The sequence below is a fragment of the Pseudorasbora parva genome, chromosome 2, assembly GCF_024679245.1.
Source record: "Pseudorasbora parva isolate DD20220531a chromosome 2, ASM2467924v1, whole genome shotgun sequence".
NCBI classification, from domain to species: Eukaryota; Metazoa; Chordata; class Actinopteri; order Cypriniformes; family Gobionidae; genus Pseudorasbora; species Pseudorasbora parva.
The window spans coordinates 58,049,973-58,070,679 of record NC_090173.1 but is presented as its reverse complement, the minus strand read 5'-3'; the positions used below and the strand labels follow the sequence as shown (position 1 = coordinate 58,070,679).

Below are 20,707 nucleotides of genomic sequence, written 5' to 3'. Positions count from 1 at the left end.
CGTTTACCAGTATATTCAGCTTCTGCCTCATATTCGCGATCTCACGCATATTCTCCAACTCATTTTCAACATCTTCAAAATCAATATTTTGCTCACTGACAGCTTCTTGACCACATCCATCATCAAGAGACAGTGACACTAACATGATTGTGTTCAGTACTTGCTCTCTGCAGTAAATCACTGAGTCATTTCAAGTTTTGCAGATTATAATTATTATTGTTTCGTTTTCTGTCAGAGGTAACTATGAGTGAAACGTCACTTCATCATTGTGTATCAGACATCGCCACCTTGTGGAATAAATGTGAATTGCACCCCCATTTCGTCATTATAGATTAATTTATCATGCCAGGCGCAAATTCCAAAAGAAACGTGTAGAGGCTCTAAAAAAGCTTTCTACAAAGGCTAAAGAGTCATAGAAAAATTGAGGCCTTCTTTTGACATGAAAATGTGCATTTTGCACATTTAGCTATTAAAATTGGGTAAAAATGCATCCACCAAATAATTAGTTATTTTTCATACTGTACAAAAAAGTTATTACAATAAAATGTATTTTTTTGTTCAAATAAGTTGTTATGGGTCCTGCTTTACTGTCCGTATTGATCCGCCACCAGTTTGTTCGGCGCGGCGCGGCAGGGTAGGGGTTGGTCTATATTATAAAATATGGTATATTTTCCTGCTTTTTTGTCCTTAGCCAATCACATGCCTGATGAGGACAAACCATGGCCAAGTTGCAGCAGTGGGTTTTCCACCAACTCCTTGGCCTGTCCCAGGACACTTGCAATCCTAAAGCAGAGCAAATAAGCCATACATGTTAGCAGCAGCAGCAGCAACAATATAATTAATTTCAGCAAAGTTTTGTGTTGCTTACTTTGTATTTTTTTTTTAGGTTCTCCCATTTTTTTTTGGCCTGCAAGGGAGTTACCTTGCCCAGCAGAGCCATCTTTTCCAGAATTGTCCCGAAATAAGAGAAAATGAAAACCGTTATGAAAAATATTAAAACAAGGATGCAATGTTAACATTACAAATATGATTCAGCAGGACATGCATACAAATCCGTGCATCATTCGTTTAGTGTTTAAGTAACATACAAACTTTCATATAGGCCTAACATACAAAAATGACAATAGCTCATTTTTCTTGTTTTCTGAAAAAGGAAAAAAATAAAACTTGATTTTTCCTTGATTTTTTGTTTTTCTTTAAAACGGCCTGATTTGTACAGCTGTGCCGCCTTCACATGCAAATTTGATAATTCCCACTTCTGAACTCGTAATTACAAACTCATCATATTGACATTTTGAAATGGGAGGCCTTTTTTTTTTAAATGTGCAGTTTTTTTTATCAAGGAAACTCGTATTTACGATAATTCCGAGAGCACATGAATGCAGCATAATTATAGCTGCGCTCCTTGGTCCGCCGAAGATCAAGCTGTTCTGTCATCAGTTCAGCTGGACACGTTTGTTACAGCTACATGCCATATTTTTCTCAAACAATCACAGTCGAATGGCTCGACACAAGCAGTCCCCGGCCAGACCCTATACTGGGCTTTCTTTGTGTAGGTACTGTGTAGCTACATTCATATTATATAGGCATAGGCCTATATAGCGCAAATGGTGTGCATCCTATGCATTTTTTATAGGCTAATTTTATAATTGAACGTATTTGGCAGAAACGTCGCACCATCACATGGACTTTCTCCTTATTGGAACGGTAAAATGTTTTATGGGTTATATCCAAATTTACAATAAAATGTGATGCCTTTGAAAAAAATAACGAAAACAACTGGATGCACTGCTTTAGCGCATGTCAGTGTCCTTGAACATATTTTTTGACACACACCACTAATAAGTTTACATTTACCAAATAGCCTAATTGACGAGCCTACTTTTAAAAATCAACATTTACATTATTTGACGTTAAATGCACTAGACTCGTCCCGGGTGTATACACCAGCAATTTTACACCAGTAAAGTGGCAGTTCAAATTGATGCAAGTCCCCCTGGCACTTTGCTGGTGTAAAACCGCTGGTCTAGACCCGGGACGGGTTGTGTCCATTCTGGTTGTTTGATGAATAAAAAATGAAACTGCAATAAGACTTAAGAATCAGATGATTCTGGTGTGCAGGACCGACGAAGAACTGATGACGGAACGGTTTGATTTTCGGCTGACCAATTAGCTGAATTCCAAAGTAGCCTAACAGGCCTACAAAACAGAAAAATAAAGTCGAAAAAATAAATAAATAATATAATGGCCTAATGGAAACATTGCTTGTCGCCTTACCTCCAAGCGACGCTGGCAGAGTTTTTTGCCCCAGTAAATAGGTGGTCATTTTCACCTCTTAATTTTATAAATTGAGCTGTGTGCTCATTGCTCCCTAAAACCAATAGAAAGACCACGTAAGAGATTAGGTGCACACAGCTAACATTTTTAGTTAAAGCATTTTGGTAAAATAAAGCACAATACTTACATTTAAATGTGAAATCCTCGGACGCCACAGAACTCTCTCCAGCCATGTTCTTGAAATACAAATTGCCTATCACCTGCGCACAATTAATTCATGGGTAGGGTAGTCTACGAAGGCTCCATCTGTTGTAGCCTTCAAAGGCCGAACCCGATGGACAGGGTTGCCTGGTCGGAACCACAAACCCCCTCCAATTGCTAATCAAAAGTAGCGGAATCACGGGAAAAAATGGCCTAAATATGTCAAACCGCAGGTTGCGCCTGGTAGAAATATTGCTAAAATAAAGACAACTTAAACCTGTGGACTAGGCTAAAAACAACCCACAGCAACAGAGTAGGCCTAGGCTAAATGCATCCCAATTCCAGACTTGGCAACACAGGTGTGTGACAACTGACAGCGGACGTTCGTGAGGAGATTTTAGAATGTAGGCCTATATATATATATATTTACGTCCAAGTCTTTATTTAAGTAGGCTAGCCTATACTTTTATTGAACTCAAATCATCTCAGATGCATTGTAGCATAGACTTATGGCCGTCGACCAATTCATCCCTGCAACCTGCGGACAGTGGAAATACACCTCATCATCCCAGAAGATGATGTCCCGCGGGCACAGGCCTTTCCAGGGTCTCTATTGTGCATTAGTACCGTCCCGGTCTTCCGCTCAGCTGAATGAAAGTGTAGAAATATTTTCTTAGCTGTTAAATTGAATTTCGGTGGTTTCTGATCTTCAACTTAAGTTAGCATAATAGTTGTAAAAAGTAAAGTAGGCTATAAACCCTTTATTTTAATTGAGGCTAATTTAGGCTACATATTTTAAAATATATGTAGCCTATGAAGGCCTATGTGAATTTAATGTACAAATTATAACTTGCATTAGCGTACACAAATAAACAATGTAGGCTACAGAACAAGCACTTCACTTGTATTTAACCAACACTTAGGCCTAACGAAAATTAAGAATAGGCTATAGCAATTTTTGTTTCATTCAGAAATTATTTGCATAAAACAAACAAAATAATAATAATAGGCTAACTATAGCCTAGAGAAATTGTTCTGTGCATCCCGGCCACGTTCAGCCTCAGAGAACACTTTCGCTAGCCTAATGGACCGTCGTCAGTGAGCGTCATATTCATTTATTAATTTATATAAAATAATTTATTTTGCACTACAACTACGCAAGCCAGCAGTTCTCATTTATTTGCATTTTGCCTCCATTTCTCAAATATTTCATATTTTTTTGGTATTGATATTTTTCAATATCTTGATTTTTTTTTAAATTCTTTGATATTTTTCTCTGTGACATTTTTTTTTTTTTGCTAGGCCTATATGGTGTAGGCTATACAGCCTATGATGAGAAAAAAATATTGCATGGTCAGCATAGCCTAGGCCTATTACTTTTGTTATCCCGTCTCTCTTTCTGCGGAGACATTTAAAAGAGAGATCCTGGAAACGAAATCTAAATTTAGCTGGATTGGTGAGGTCGGGAATAAAATAGCCTAATTTATAGCGTTTGAGCATGGAGTGAATTTTAAGGGTGAGTGGGATGGTGCGGTGCGGAATACATCCTATAGCGGGATGGGTCGAAATAACAGCCCTGCGCAGATCTAATTTGTATTTAAATAAAGCGCAGAAAAAAGAAAGAAAAAATAAAAGAGACAGAAAGAGCAAAAAGGGGGAGAATGGACTCATTCCTTCTTGAGAATGAGAAATAAATAACATTTTTGCTACTTGGGAAATTAAAGTTGATGTAGGTTGCTCAGTCAGGGAACTGGGAACAAAATGCAGTAATGCACTAAACATTTTGTTTTCTTCAAGTTCAAGCGCTTGCGCTGTTGTGTTCAATAGTATCCAGGCTATAGGCCTACAATTATGTTACCGACCGCTACCGTCTTTAACTGGGAAATATAATGCCGTGCCCGCACAAGTCAGTCACCAGTGTGCTATGAATTCTGGGATAGGGAAGGCTGCGAAGTTATGGGAAGGTCCGATCTGCTGTACCCTTCCTTTGCCTGAGAACCGAAGGGCGCATTTTGAAGTCGCTCATGAATTGCGGAAGCCTTCGTCGCGCCAATGCGACGCAATCGCACTTCAAATGCGGCCTTCAGAGGTGCAGTTTCACTTTGGGACAGCCTTCGTAGTGCCGCTGTGACGTAATCGCACTTCAAATGCGGCCTTCAGAGGGTGCAGCCTTCACTTTGGGACAGTCTTCGTAGTGCCGGTATGACGTAATCGCACTTCAAATGCGGCCTTCAGAGAGTGCAGCCTTCACTTTGGGACAGTCTTCGTAGTGCCGGTATGACGTAATCGCACTTCAAATGCGGCCTTCAGAGGGTGCAGCCTTCACTTTGGGACAGTCTTCGTAGTGCCGGTATGACGTAATCGCACTTCAAATGCGGCCTTCAGAGGGTGCAGCCTTCACTTTGGGACAGTCTTCGTAGTGCCGCTGTGACGTAATCGCACTTCAAATGCGGCCTTCAGAGGGTGCAGCCTTCACTTTGGGACAGTCTTCGTAGTGCCGGTATGACGTAATCGCACTTCAAATGCGGCCTTCGAAGTGCGCGCACTTGACTTTGGGACACAGCTTGCATGAAGCTTAAGGATGCTCATCAGATTAGAAGGTTTTTATCATTTTAAGATCATTTTAAACAGGTTAAAGTGATCGTTTTTGTAAATTTCCTGACACTTAAATTGATATTAATCTTCTCTTATTTTTTATTCTGTTTAAGTTTTAAGATTCGATCACGACATGAAGTTTTGGGTTTGTTTCAGTAGATTGGCTTCTTGTTTTTCTGTTTCTTCTGTATATTCAGTTGTGTTATAGATATATCACTGAACTCGCTGACGCCTTGTGCATCTGTCTGTTTTACAAATGTGCTACTGTTTAAAGATAAATGCTGTCAAGTTTGCTTGTTCATTGGAAATATGATTTATCATGTGTCTTTCCGTATATATTGCTCTATGTTGCTGTGAGGTGCTTGATGATTTTACTTAGATGAATTTTCTTCGTTAGTGTCACCGGTGTTTTTGTTGTGTCGCGTGCAGATGCTCGAGGAGTGTGTGTCTGTGCTCGGAGCGCTGGAGTGTGTCGTCCGGCGCTGTCTCGGTCCAGACGGTGGAAGTGTGCTGTTGACTCGAGACACTGGAGAAACACTCATCACCAGGCATGGACAACGAGTTCTCTGCGCCCTACAGCTGGAGCACCCGGTGGCCAGGTATACTCTCTTTTAAAAGTAAAACAATTAAAATGTATTGCTTAAAACTGAGTGGAGTATGATTTTGTTTGATGGGTCATATTGCAATCTAACCGTTATGAGCAATAACGTTACAGGTTTTTTTTTTACATGCCTTTTTTATTTTCTATTTTAATGTATTTTTAAATGTAAAGCATTCCTGTGATGGCAAAGCTGAATTTTCAGCATCATTACTCCAGTCTTCAGAGTCTCTTGACCCTTCAGAAATCATTCTAATATGATGCTTTGCTGCTCAAGAAACATTTCTTATTATTATCAATGCTGAAAACAGTTTTGCTGCTAAATTTGTGAAAACCATGATACATTTTTTTTCCAGGATTATTTGATGAATAGAAGGTTCAAAAGAACAGATTTAGATGGATTAATTAAATAGATTAACAATAAAAGTATTTAAAAATCTATCTATCTATCTATCTATCTATCTATCTATCTATCTATCTATCTATCTATCTATCTATCTATCTATCTATGTAACGAGGACTCAGGTGGATTGGGATCCATGTGCAGTTTATTGGAAACACACAAACTCACAGTAATAACAGGCGGAGGTCGGTAGCCAAGAATTAACAGTAGTATCACAGGCAAGGCGTAAATCTTAATCATACCAGGCAAGGGTCAGGGCAGGCAGCAAACAGTCGAATAACCAGAGTCCAGGCAAACACAGGTTAAGATGGCAGGCAGCAAGAATCAGAGTCGATAAACAGGCAGGTTCGAAAACAGGCAGATCAGAAATAACAATGGGAAACCGCTCAGAAATGTCGCCGGGGCAGAACAAGACTTCGCAGTGTGTGTGTGTGTGCTCAGAGAATATATAGGCCAGTTGATGGGGAACAGGTGGATGGTAATCAGTCCCGGCATGTGGGATTATGGGAAATGAAGTCCGTGAGTGAGTTAGTACTCTGGTGAGCGCGACCTCTGATGGCCGACGGTGGGATCTTCACCAGCGGTTGTGACAATCTATCTATATGAAAGCTTTAGCATAAGTTCTGCCAGGAAGACTTAATTGTTACGTCACTTCAACTTCTATCTATCCAATCACATTCTAATACTTGGGTATAAAAGATCGGTACTTACTCATGTTTGAGTTCGCAGATGCTGACGCACCAATTCAACGCATGCTGACGCTCACGGTGCAGAGCTGACGCTACAGTTAGTTGAAGATCCTAACGTCTCGTAGCGGTTGATCGACGGCCCTACTATAAAGTAACAATGTACAATACAGTGGCGTTTAAGTCCATGTCAGCCTATCATTTTGTTCCTTGGGCTGTCGCGGCAAAAGTCGCTTGTGCGAAAAAATCTCGAGTTCAGATTCGGTCAATCACTTTAATGGAGGACTGGCATATTATCAAACGTACGGCTGCGTTCTTCATCACCATCTGGCGTCATAACTACATCAAGCATTCATCGCATGGATATGGTTATGCTTTTTCGATGACGATTGGGTGTAGTATTTTTCTCTCATTTCCTTTGCAAGCGTGTTTAGAGCTGTCGCACGCGTCTGGGACGCAGCACCTGCTCGTGCAAAGCGATCAGTCATTGTTTGTGGCTTGTTTGTGTCGTAACCACATAATGCCTTGAAAATTTTATGCATGGGCTATCACTGACAATAGTTTTGAACAGAACCGACGGTATAGCATATTTGCCTCTATCATTCTCCCCATGAATGCAAGGCAATCATGGGGTTTAAAGTAACATGCACCCTTTAATCGGGGCGTCTCTTGAACAAAGCTGAATCACGGATCCGCTCAGTATTATGAGATTGCTGAAGTAAATTAACATGTTAACGTGCTCTGAGTAGTTCTTAAAAGTACAGCACCAGCATCAGTGTATTGGCTCATTAAATAATGCTATTTTGCAAGCAGCGAGTTCCCCATAACATAATTTAAACTGATAAAATATCGAGCTTAAAGTTTGGGCCTGTCATCCAGGAGAGTTCATTCATACATGTTTTGATCAAATTTATGTGGATCCCAGTGTTGAAAACGTCTCTTCATCATTTACATGGCTTCCTTTCTAGGAAGAAGTATTGCGAATGTGCTCATTGAAGATGCTTCATATTGCCTTAAACATGCGCATCTATTAATTATGTATTATAAATTAGTTAATCAAATCAAACACGCATATTTGTAATTGCGTGCTTTGTCTTTTGTTACTTCTGGTAATTTAACTCTGGCTCCGTTTTATTCACCTATATCTGGAAATGTCTGTATTTTTTAGTAGTAGTAGAGTATTTAGTATTAGCAATACTATTTTTTTTTTAAGAAACTTTATAGTGTTGCGTATCACTCTGCCCTTCTGTGCTTGGATGCAGTGTTTCAATTTAAACTCTACGCGATTCTCGCTCACTCACAGCACCAAGGTTGGCCAGGTTTGCATTCAACTATGTGATACAGCACTAATTTTATTCTGCGCTCAATTAACTGCTTCACAATGATTGCATCCTGTATGGCAACTAAACCACAGTGCAGGAACAATATTCAAATCTTTTACAAATTTGGCAAGTGAGCGGATGGTGCTCCCTTTATTAATATTAATATATCTTATTAATAATGCACTTTGCATTCCGAAGAATCTTAAAAAAAAAAAAAAAAAAAAACCCACACCAGCAGCTGTCGGTGAGAATCTAAATAACTATCAAAGACATGTTAGCTTGGGTAAAAGGAGTTTTCAGGATTCCGATATTTGACTCAATCGCACAGTACGAACCAGGATTAGGGTATCAACGAGGATAATTGCATAATTATCTTTTTCATATGTTTTTCAGGGTCCAATAGCTAGCAGTTTATCAAGCTGTAAGCAGAAGTCACACCAATGGTTTCAACTTCTCCAACTGCCGATGCAAAGAACTGCAGTTCTCCAACTCGTATACGTATAGGACATTCTCATGGATCGGGTTGCTACAAATGCAGCTCAAATGCGCAGAATCTGCTTCCTCTATCAAGGTGCTGTGTGCATGGCACTATATGTATTCTAGTACAAGCAAGTTCTGACTCAAAATAGCTCAACACTTCAACTTCAAGCCATAATTTCATGCAATCACAGGTGGTGGTATGCTCTCTGTCTTTACTAATGCTCATTGTTCCTGTTTTCATTAGTATCTAGAGCTTTCATGAACTTGTCCATGGCCTAATGTGGACTATTGTGCGCCATCTCTATTTTTGCCTTTTCCACCATGAGGCCTACTGCTGTTAGCTGTGGGGCTTTGTTTTCGTTAAAGGAAATATCTCTCAGCACAGTATCCCTAATCATTCTGCACTTGCCCTACTCTCCAACGGGTCCCCATATCAAGAAGGCAATTTAAATATACCTTATGAAAGACCTACAGTACTGCTGACCAGCTCATCTGTATAACGGACACTCTTCAGGATTATGTTCAGCCACAACAACTACTAAACAAGTTTTTATGATGGTCAAGATGATCATCTTCAGCACTCTAATCCTATAGTATGCCCAATCTACGGGTAATACTAAGAATTCTCATGTCTCTTAAGCGTCAGGTAAGCTACACTTCAATGAACTCCTTTAATCTTATATGGTATGTATCCTACCTTTAGTTCAGTGATTAATTATCTAAATGTCTGGCTAAGTCTTATATTTATTTTTCACAACAGCGCTCCTCTCTCTAAGGCGGGTTCAGACCCACACCTCTCGTCTGCCTGCAGTCCTATAAGATGCAGTTTTTCCACCTCCCTCTATACCAGACATTTCTTTAGGATCGGGGCAGCCCCCACAGCTGCAGAACGTGGCATTTTTACTGCAGCCATCAAGTTCCTGGGCAGATGGTTCTCTTCTGCATTGGAGAATTATATAAGACCTAAATGTCATTTAAGATGACCAAAATCATCCTCGAAGCTCAGCAAGCTCCAGTTATGGTTCAGGTAAATCCCTATGCTGCTACTGGTGGTGGTGGTATATATATATAGCCCTGCGGCCTAGTCTCCGTGTGGCCCTGCGGCCTAGTCTCCGTGTGGCCCTGCGGCCTAGTCTCCGTGTGGCCCTGCGGCCTAGTCTCCGTGTGGCCCTGCGGCCTAGTCTCCGTGTGGCCCTGCGGCCTTGTCTCCGTGTGGCCCTGCGGCCTAGTCTCCGTGTGGCCCTGCGGCCTCGTCTATGTGGTCTAACTGACCGTGTGGCCCTGCGGCCTCGTCTCCGTGTGGCCCTGCGGCCTCGTCTATGTGGTCTAACTGACCGTGTGGCCCTGCGGCCTCGTCTATGTGGTCTAACTGACCGTGTGGCCCTGCGGCCTCGTCTCCGTGTGGCCCTGCGGCCTCGTCTATGTGGTCTAACTGACCGTGTGGCCCTGCGGCCTCGTCTCCGTGTGGCCCTGCGGCCTCGTCTATGTGGTCTAACTGACCGTGTGGCCCTGCGGCCTCGTCTCCGTGTGGCCCTGCGGCCTCGTCTATGTGGTCTAACTGACCGTGTGGCCCTGCGGCCTCGTCTCCGTGTGGCCCTGCGGCCTCGTCTAAGTGGTCTAACTGACCATGTGGCCCTGCGGCCTCGTCTATGTGTGGCCCTGCGGCCCCGTCTATGTGTGGCCCTGCGGCCTCGTCTATGTGTGGCCCTGCGGCCTCGTCTATGTGTGGCCCTGCGGCCTCGTCTATGTGTGGCCCTGCGGCCTCGTCTATGTGTGGCCCTGCGGCCTCGTCTATGTGTGGCCCTGCGGCCCCGTCTATGTGTGGCCCTGCGGCCTCGTCTATGTGTGGCCCTGCGGCCCCGTCTATGTGTGGCCCTGCGGCCCCGTCTATGTGTGGCCCTGCGGCCTCGTCTATGTGTGGCCCTGCGGCCTCGTCTATGTGTGGCCCTGCGGCCTCGTCTATGTGTGGCCCTGCGGCCTCGTCTATGTGTGGCCCTGCGGCCTCGTCTATGTGTGGCCCTGCGGCCTCGTCTATGTGTGGCCCTGCGGCCTCGTCTATGTGGTCTAACTGACCGTACGGCCCTGCGGCCTTGTCTCCGTGTGGCCCTACGGCCATGTCTCCGTGGTTTATACGTGTGCTTTATAAAATAAAAAAAAATCTAATAAATACATATAATAATACTTTTGGAGGTATCAGCAAGGGCCAAAAACGTTTACAATTACGCAGCAGCAGATATTAATTGCTCGTGTAGTGCCCATCTACAAAATATAATTTCAAGATCTGTTTAACCATCAGCAGACGGCGTTCCATGTCCATGCTTCACATGTTAACTCTTGTTCTTGTTCTCTATAGGAACTCCAGGACACAAGACCGGTGGGTCTATTTTATTTACTGTTTTGGGGGATAGGCTCCGTCCGGGTGGAAGCATTCTTCCACCTCATTTTTGGGGGTCGGCTGCGCCTCTGCCTTCGTCTTCAGGCAGGATATGCAGAGTCCATACCCTCTGATTGCGAGCTACGGACGGGGCCTATGCCAAAGTACTTTATTGCTTGCTGGATTGTTAATAAATGGATTATTGTCACAGTATTTATTCTCCCGAGTCTTTCTGGCAGAAATGAAAGCTTTAGCATAAGTTCTGCCAGGAAGACTTAATTGTTACGTCACTTCAACTTCTATCTATCCAATCACATTCTAATACTTGGGTATAAAAGATCGGTACTTACACATGTTTGAGTTCGCAGATGCTGACGCACCAATTCACCGCCATCCTCCCCACCACCTCCAAGTCAAATCCTTCCCTACTCCACCCCACCACCACCACCAGGATGGTCCCTTCCATACCTCACGGGGGGGTCGGCTGCGCCTCTGCCTTCGTCTTCAGGCAGGATATGCAGAGTCCATACCCTCTGATTGCGAGCTACGGACGAGGCCTATGCCAAAGTACTTTATTGCTTGCTGGATTGTTAATAAATGGATTATTGTCACAGTATTTATTCTCCCGAGTCTTTCTGGCAGAACTATCTATCTATCGTTCTATCTATCTATCTATCTATCTATCTATCTATCTATCTATCTATCTATCTATCTATCTATCTATCTATCTATCTATCGTTCCATCGTTCTATCTATCGTTCTGTCTGTCTGTCTGTCTGTCTTCTTGAGATAAATAGAATTAGATAAATTAGAAGTAATAAAATATTATTAAATGTAGGGTTTTAGGGCAAATGAAAGTGTCATGTGAAGGCCAATTATGGTAAACCATACACCATACGTAATTTGTCCTCTGCATTTAATCCATCCAAATTAGTGCACTGCATACACATTAGGACTAGTGAGTAGTAAACACACACATTGCAAACCATGGACACACACAAGGGGACCTCAGTGTCATTTCCTGCTGGCGTTGAGAATCGAAACTGAAACCTTCAGGTTCTGACTCTCTAACCATTAGGCCTCTAAATCAACCTAGAGAGAAACGAACAATTCTGACATTCTGACGGTTTATTTTTATTATGAATTATATTATGACGATGATGTAGATTTATTTAGTATATTTTTGTTGTCATTGTTTTTTAGGATGGTGTTGGACTGCATGTGTGCACATGCTAAAGCTACTGGAGACGGCACAAAGTCATTTATTCTCCTGCTGGCCGCACTTTTACGAGGAATTCAGAACTCTGCTCATATGCACCGCAAACGATCTTGGACTGGGCCTGGCCTTCAAAATCTTGCTAATCGCCTTCTTGCTGTCAGCCGGAAAGAGTTGGATGATGCCAAAATACACAAAATTACCCCATATGTCTCATTATACTGTAGTCACCATAGTTACAAACTGGAGGGTTGCATCCTTGATTTGTTGATTGGCGGGTATATTTCTGGAAGAGTGGCGATTGGCCAGGCTGATATACTGAAACGAGTCCTGTGTGAGTTCTACCACAAAGTCTGTCAAGATCAAGACATAATTGAAACAATCTCATTCATACATTCGCACTTCTCTTTCCTCAAAGGTGATCGAAGGCCTGGTTGTGACTCGTGATTGGTCGGTGTGGACTGAACTGCAAGGACCAGTAAAAGCACTCATTTTATATGAGAGTTTTGGGCCTTCTTTTGTTGACAACATATCCGTATCCATTCAACAAGACTGGCTGCACCGTACAGAGAGCATCATGAAGCAAAAGTTATTGATTTTATTAGACTTACAGGTGCATGTTCTGCTCTCATCCGTGAAGCAGCCGGAAAGTGTGGTGCAGTGGGCTCGACTGAATCACATCGCTCTACTTGAGTTTGTCGACTCTGCCCAGCTGGACTTCCTTTCCAACATTAGTGCAGCAGAAACACTCTCTCATCCACCTCTTCAACACCTCGTGAAGCTAAAGTACTGTAGACGTGTGCTACTTGGTGGGCATCGCTATGCCTGTCTGGGAACCTTTTCACATACACACACACTTGTTCTTTGTGCACCAGCACCAGGATTGCTTGACCAGACTGTGTGTGTGAGCCAAGGTGTGTTTGCAATGCTGCAGCATCTGTCTCGGATGCATGACAGCTTTAATAAACAGTTTCAAAGCTCTGTTCTGGCTGCCGACCAATCAAAGAGTCCTTCTTTGGACTGTTGGAAACTCAGAAGTGAAGACCAGGAGAGCTTGGGTATATCTTTCGGGCAGGCGTTCCTCTTTATTGAGAAACACACGTGCCGCCTGTGGCTGCAGTCGTCCAAGTCTAATTCTAAACAGTATACATTGTAATTTATCCACATTTCAGGGGGAGGGATTTACACAGTAGAGGAGGAGACAATCTAAACAAAGGAATGCACATGTTGTTTAGGTAAAAGGGACACACCCCATACATTTCCAGGTCACCAGTCCTAATCCTATCAGCATAACAGTGCCAATCAAACCACCAATCCAAATCCTATCAGCATAACAGTACCAATCAGACGAATAGATGCAAATGTGATCACTCTGACAATGTTGCTTATAGATCAGGAAGTGCATAAAGACAAAAGACTGATTAGCTTGATCTCCTTAGAATGTAGTCAACCTGAAACCTCCAAACTGTAAAGCATTATGTACATAACAAACTGTTAGTATACTATTACATTGGAACCTTGATATAACAATTTATAAATTTGTAATCCCACAGTCCCCCCTTTGAGAGTTCTAATAACTCTCACATAATACAAATTTAAACCTTTATAAGTCCATTCTATAGCTTATGTTTGTTAGCATAAGCCCCATCTTCAATTCATGTAACTTGAAAAAGTTACAGGCACATATCACTTGCTCTGTGTTGATTGTCTGTAGTGACGAGTGACATGCTGACACAGAAACAAACATGCCACTAGGGTCCGTGTAGTTCTTACGGGTAATGTTCTTTTGTGGTTGGAACAGTCCTTGGGAGTCATTTGTTGACCTTACAGGTTTCCGAACCATGAAGAATTATCTTTAGTCATCTGATGTAATTTTGCTTAAAGATCAAGAATGTCTTGTTGGATTTTGTTCAAGAGTACTTGACCACCATGTTTGTGCATAAGTGAGTCCTTGAATGCAGCCATCTTCTGGTTTGTGGTTGGAGCTGAATTATGTAGAAACCAGGGTGCACCTGCCATTGAATTGGCTGGGTAGGATGTTGTAGACAGAAGTTCCTCCCATCATATGCCACCCATGGGATTCTTGCTTCTCCTGAAGGCGGGTGTGGCATGCAGACATTCTTTCCAGCAAACATGGCATTTCTTGACATATTCATAAGCTCTAAGAATATGTTGTTTCTGGAGTCTACACTTTGTGCGATGTCCATGATGATTAGTAGCAAGGCAATCTTGATCATGTTGATAGATGACTGAAGTTCCCGTAGGTGATTCTCTGCGTTGTGTATTTTTTTTTATATGACAGTTGGCTCGGTAGTGAGTCTAGTTGTCCTCTAGAGGTTGTGGCTTCATACGCAGGTGAGGAAGTCGGTGCGTATAGGTCTGGGGACAGCCATCAAATGGTATCTGCACAGAGTAAGAAAGAAAACAAAAGACAGCAGAGCAGTATTTGTTCTAAAAGACTGCAAACATTGGGGTTGTTTCCTCTGTTCAATCTGAGTCTGCTATTCTTGTTCCTTCTTTCCCTATGTCTTAATTCCTGCGACACCTAAAGAACAGTGAGGTAAGGATGGACTAGTGGGTAGGGGAAGGCCTATGAGGGAAACTTCACCGCAGGATTGGCCCCCGATGCCTGTTGCATTCGGTTCTTTCCTGGGCTCCTCACTGGTCCGTGTGTCCTAACCTATCCCTGTCGGTGGAGGAACAACTTTACAGTGTGACACATGCGTCCAAGCTTTCCTTCCCTGACACAACACTGCAGCTGCTGTAATCAACATCACTTGATGTGGTCCATGCCACTTAGGCTCTAAGGGCTTGTTTTTGAATGACTTTATCATCACCCACTGACCTGGGATGATCGTGTGTCCACCTTCTGGTGGCGTCTGCCAACATGACTCAACTCTCTCTCTGGCACTCTGTACTGCCTTTGTGAGGTTTTCACAGTAAGTGATCAGGGCATCTGAGGCAATGTGAACATCAGCATTTCTAAGATCAATCACGCCTGGCATCTGCATTGGCCGTCCTGTAATAATCTCATGAGGGCTCAGTCCTACGGATCTGTTAGGTGACGCTCTCATACTACACAGAACTGCTGGCAGCGCCTCAACCCATGATACTCCTTCCTGATGCATTTTGCTTAGTCTGGTTTTGATTGTTCTGTTGGCACGTTCAACCTGTCCTGATGCTTGTGGCCTGTAGGGGCAGTGAAGATTCCACTTAACTTTCAACATTTTAGACACTTCCTTGACTACCTGTCCTGTGAAGTGTGTACCTTGATCTGAGTCAATGGAATCTGGTAATCCCCATCTAGGAATGAAATCAGTGACAAGACATTTAGCGGTATGTGCAGCTGTAGCACGCCCTGTTGGATAAGCTTCTATCCATCTTGAGAACTTGTCTATCACAACCAAAACGTCAGTTTTACCCTTACAAGGAGGCAACGATATGTAATCAACTTGCAGGTGACGAAATGGTCCTGGTGGAGCTGGGGTATGTGTTGCTGCTGTAATTGCTGCTGGCACATCATTATTTTTCTGACATGTAACGCATCTTTTGACTGTTTCGTTAGCTACATTTCTGAATTTTGAATTCCACCATTGATTTGAGAACCTGTGATTCATTGCTGCTGGACCACTGTGACCCAAATTGTGTATTTGTTGAGCCAAATATGGAAGCAGTGATTCTGGGGCAACATACTTTCCCCCCTTGGTCCAGCAGCCAGATGAATCCACTGTGGCTCCTTTGTCTAACCATGTCCATGCTTCATATAGAGGAACATCTTTGTACAGGTCAATTATTGATTCAGGAGGCAGAATCGTTTTCTGTGCTGTACTACCTGAACATACTTGTACAGTTGCATAGGAACAAGCTTGTTTAGCAGCTACATCAGCAAGAGCATTACCTTTAGCTTCCATAGTATTAGTTGTGAGATGTGCTTTCACTTTGATTACCGCTAATTTCTTTGGAAGTTTAATGGCAAACATTAGATCTTTTACTAATCCAGCATGCTTAATGGGGGATCCAGCAGAAGTTAGAAACTGTCTACTTTGCCAAATGACACCAAAATCATGAATTACCCCAAAAGCATACCTGGAATCAGTGTAGATATTTGCAACCGATCCTGAAGCTAGCGTGCATGCCCTAGTTAAGGCTACTAGTTCTGCAGCTTGAGCTGAAAAATGATCTGGAAGACGTCCTGAAGCTACCACTTCAGTGGTGGAAGTGACTGCATAACCTGCTCTTCTGTTACCTACAATCACTTGAGCTGAACCATCAACAAACAACTCCAAATCTGCATTCTCAATGGGAGTTTCTGCTATTTCACTTTTAGCTGCGTATGTAAGCGTAACACAATCGTGAGTCATTTCTCCTTCATCCTCTAACAAAACTTCAGTCATTGCAGACATCATACATGAGGATGGGTTTGTGACAGGTGCACGCTGTAAAACAATGTTCGGGGCTGTGAGGGTTGTTAACCAATTTCCCCAACGAGAAGAGGTGACAGAGGTGACTTTTGCTTGATTCAATAGTGCGGACACTGCATGAGGGCATCTTACGTTTACAGTCTGTCCTAACACCATTCCTGATGAAGCCTGAAGGGCTGGATCAATGTTTAAACCTTCAGCCAATTTTGTAGGAATAACTGTAATTTCTGCACCTGTATCAAGCAAAAAGTCAATCTCTTTCTCTTGTTTGCTACCGTTCACAAAAATGTTATTGTCATTGTGACGGATTACAGGGGAACGGTAGCTACTCACAGCCCCAACAATTAGTTTTTTGCCTGTTCATTTTGTGCTTTTAGAAGAGCCTGAGCAAGCTGTCCTAAAGTTTCAGTGTACCCTGGCGGAACTACTTCAGGATTGTAGGCTGGCTGAGAAGGAACAGAATTATGCATAGCATTTCTTTTACTATCTTGCAACTTCTTCCTACACTCTTTCTCCCAGTGACCTGATTTTTTACAGTAGTTACATTTGCCTTCTCTCTTAGGCCATCTGTTGTCTTGATTTCTTGTGCTAAACGTAGCTGCTGCTACTCTTACTTTTGCCTTAACATCTGCATCTCTTTCCCATGTAGCTAACCTTTCAAGGTTACTTCTGAGAGTATTGTTAGACCAAGTTAGATCTAGGAATGGCAATGCTTTTCTGTACTCGGCTAAAAGACCATCTGACCAGACGCGAACAAAAGCTCCCTGGTCATCTAAAACACATTCAGAATCATCAACTATTCCACTGTAAGTTACAGCTGACTGACAAAATCTTTCAGTGTATTCGCTGACAGTTTCTTCTTTCCTTTGCACACAGTTAGTGATTTTGGACCAGTCTACTTTGGGTCCCATGATATTCTTTAGAATTTTCAAAACACCTTCTCTCATATCGCCTTTACTGACATGTTGTAGTTCAGAAGTAACAGCAGACTCAAAACTGTTGAATTCAGATTCAGTTAGAATTTGTGACATCAGCTGTGTGACTTCTGTTAACGACATGTCGTAGAGACGCATTTTGCATAACAATGTCCTTCTAAATTCAGAAAAATGTGTGCGTGCTGAGGGTAAGCTCTGGGATAATCTTTCTATGTCTTTAGGTGCTAGTCCTTTAGCTACAGTTTGTACTTGTTCAACAGAGTTATGAGGAACACTTTCAATCCCAGATCTTTTCCTTGCACCACATACCTTCACTGAATTGTCAGGCACATCAGTTACTGTTTGGATTGCTACATCTGTTTCAAACAAAGTTTGTAAGTCAGGATAAGTGTTATCAGTCTGACTAACTTCATTCACATCAGTTTTCTCTGCAGCTTTGTTGCGGTTCAATTTTTTTGTCAAAGATGCTACCCTAGCACTGAACTCTTTGTTCTGTTTCTCTAGCTCTGAGATACGCTGAGACTGTTGTCTAGCTAGCGCTAAACCAAATTCTCTATGACAACAAATAATGCCTTTCACATTGTTCTTGCGAATACATGCTCCTAAAACTTTTTTACATTCATCAATTGACCAAGTCTTGTCTGGATGGATCTCATATTTCTTTGTCAAATACAATCTGACTGACTCAGTCACAATTGAGTCCATGTGCTCTCCTAACAATGACTTAAATTCACTATCTGACCACAAAGGAGTCGCAAGACCACCTTTTTCAATTGTGGAGAACAGTCTAGCATTCTTTCTAAACATGTTTCTTTGTAACCACACAATCAAAACACTAAAACTCTAGTTAACAGAGGGTATACTTGTTAACATAGATCAACTACTGTTAACCTTCCTTGGTAAAACAGAGGACAACACAAATATTAGCCTGCAATGCTAATCTTCCCTGCTGAAAAACAGAGGCTGAACAACTATTAGCTGGTGATGCTAATTCTTCCCTGTCTGGAACAGAGGCAAACCAATTCTTCCCTGCCTGAGAAACAGAGGCAAAACAATTCTTCCCTGCTTGAAACAGAGGCTTATAAACAATTCTTCCCTGCTTGAAACAGAGGCTTATAAACAATTCTTCCCTGCCTGAAACAGAGGCTTACAAACAATTCTTCCCTGCCGAAACAGAGGCTTACAAACTATTAGCTTGTGATGCTAACCTTCCCTGCCTGGAAAACAGAGGATAACTTTCATCTCTAAAACACATTTTTTAGAGGATAACTTTCATCTCTAAAACACATTTTTTTAGAGGATAACTTAGTTAATCAAACCCTACAGCTGTCTGATAACTCTTCTCTGGCTGTGCAGAGGATAACAAATTTGTACTGGTCTTAATGGTTCTTTTGGATAGAGTGACTCACCAACCCTTGGTTGTACAGAACAATTCAGCTGGATTCAGTCTGGAACGAAGTCAGAATCTTTGTTGAGCTGGATTCAGTCTGGAACAAAGTCAGAGTCTTTGCTGAGCTGAATTCAGTCTGGAACAAAGTCAGAATCTTTGCTGAGCTGGATTCAGTCTGGAACGAAGTCAGAATCTTTGCTGAGCTGGATTCAGTCTGGAACGTGGTCAGAATCTTTGTTGAGCTGGATTCAGGTGAGGATCTCTATCCGGGTCACGGCACCAAAACTGTTGGAAACTCAGAAGTGAAGACCAGGAGAGCTTGGGTATATCTTTCGGGCAGGCGTTCCTCTTTATTGAGAAACACACGTGCCGCCTGTGGCTGCAGTCGTCCAAGTCTAATTCTAAACAGTATACATTGTAATTTATCCACATTTCAGGGGGAGGGATTTACACAGTAGAGGAGGAGACAATCTAAACAAAGGAATGCACATGTTGTTTAGGTAAAAGGGACACACCCCATACATTTCCAGGTCACCAGTCCTAATCCTATCAGCATAACAGTGCCAATCAAACCACCAATCCAAATCCTATCAGCATAACAGTACCAATCAGACGAATAGATGCAAATGTGATCACTCTGACAATGTTGCTTATAGATCAGGAAGTGCATAAAGACAAAAGACTGATTAGCTTGATCTCCTTAGAATGTAGTCAACCTGAAACCTCCAAACTGTAAAGCATTATGTACATAACAAACTGTTAGTATACTATTACATTGGAACCTTGATATAACAATTTATAAATTTGTAATCCCACAGGACCAATCACAAAGCACGCTGTCAACTCAAGACCTGTGGGGTGGAATTATGCGCGCAGGTGGAGTGCTTCCTGTTGGTGGCATGTTTGAGTTCTTGCTACACGATTTCCTCCTGAACGAACGTAACTGTGGTGACCCAGAGTGCCGTAGACTGCTGGCAGAGGCTTTGTTGTGTGTGCCTAGAGCTTTATACTCTCACAATGAAAGATGCTTCTTGAATATCCAGACATCTTTCTTAAGCGATCTTAAGCAATCGGACCGGGCCAAACTGCAAGGGTCAGAACTGCCGGACTTAAAGTTTGGGCTCGGATTTAGTGAGCCACCGTGTCTAGAGTCAGTCAGTGGTAAACAGCAGCTTGTTGTTTCTGTGTTGCAGTGTTTGCACAGACTCTTAAGCGTAGGGGCTATTTTACACACTCGCTCTCCATTACGCACCGGCGCACAAACACACTCTGAGGATGATGAGGAAGAGGAGGAAGCAACCCTGAGCTCTCAAAAGCCACTCAAAGAACAGTTGCATAAGCCGTACTGAACATCCAGGCCTATAATATGTGTAAATTCTATACACTGCTGTTTAAACGTAGTGGCCCCAAAAAAGTAATGGACACTTAAGTCATTCTTGCATTACATGCATAACTAAAACCAAGTGGCATCTGCTAACAAACACTGACTTTACATCACCTGGTCATTTTTAATAATGTCTGATATATCCTTGTAGAATAAAACCATCGGTAGTTCACATTAATTTCATTTAAATCCTTCTGTTTTTTCCTCTTTATTTTCTTTTAAACAAATGCCACTTGATTTAGTGTTTTGTTAAATAATGCAAAAACATTCAGACATTCTCAAGTGTTTCTTAAATGTCCTATATATTAATTGATTTATATAAAATATTCTTTTGAACACACAATTTTTATGTTTAAATATAATATTTATAGAAATGTGTTTGTTGAAAGTAAATATTCTATAGTAAATAGTATTAAAAAAAAGAA

At 42.1% G+C, this 20,707-nt stretch overlaps 1 pseudogene; it reads left to right on the top strand.

Moving 5' to 3' along the window:
- Window positions 1-5,043: 5,043 nt before the first annotated feature.
- Window positions 5,044-20,575, top strand: LOC137047491 (Bardet-Biedl syndrome 10 protein homolog; annotated as a pseudogene).
- The last annotated feature ends 132 nt before the right edge of the window (window positions 20,576-20,707 follow it).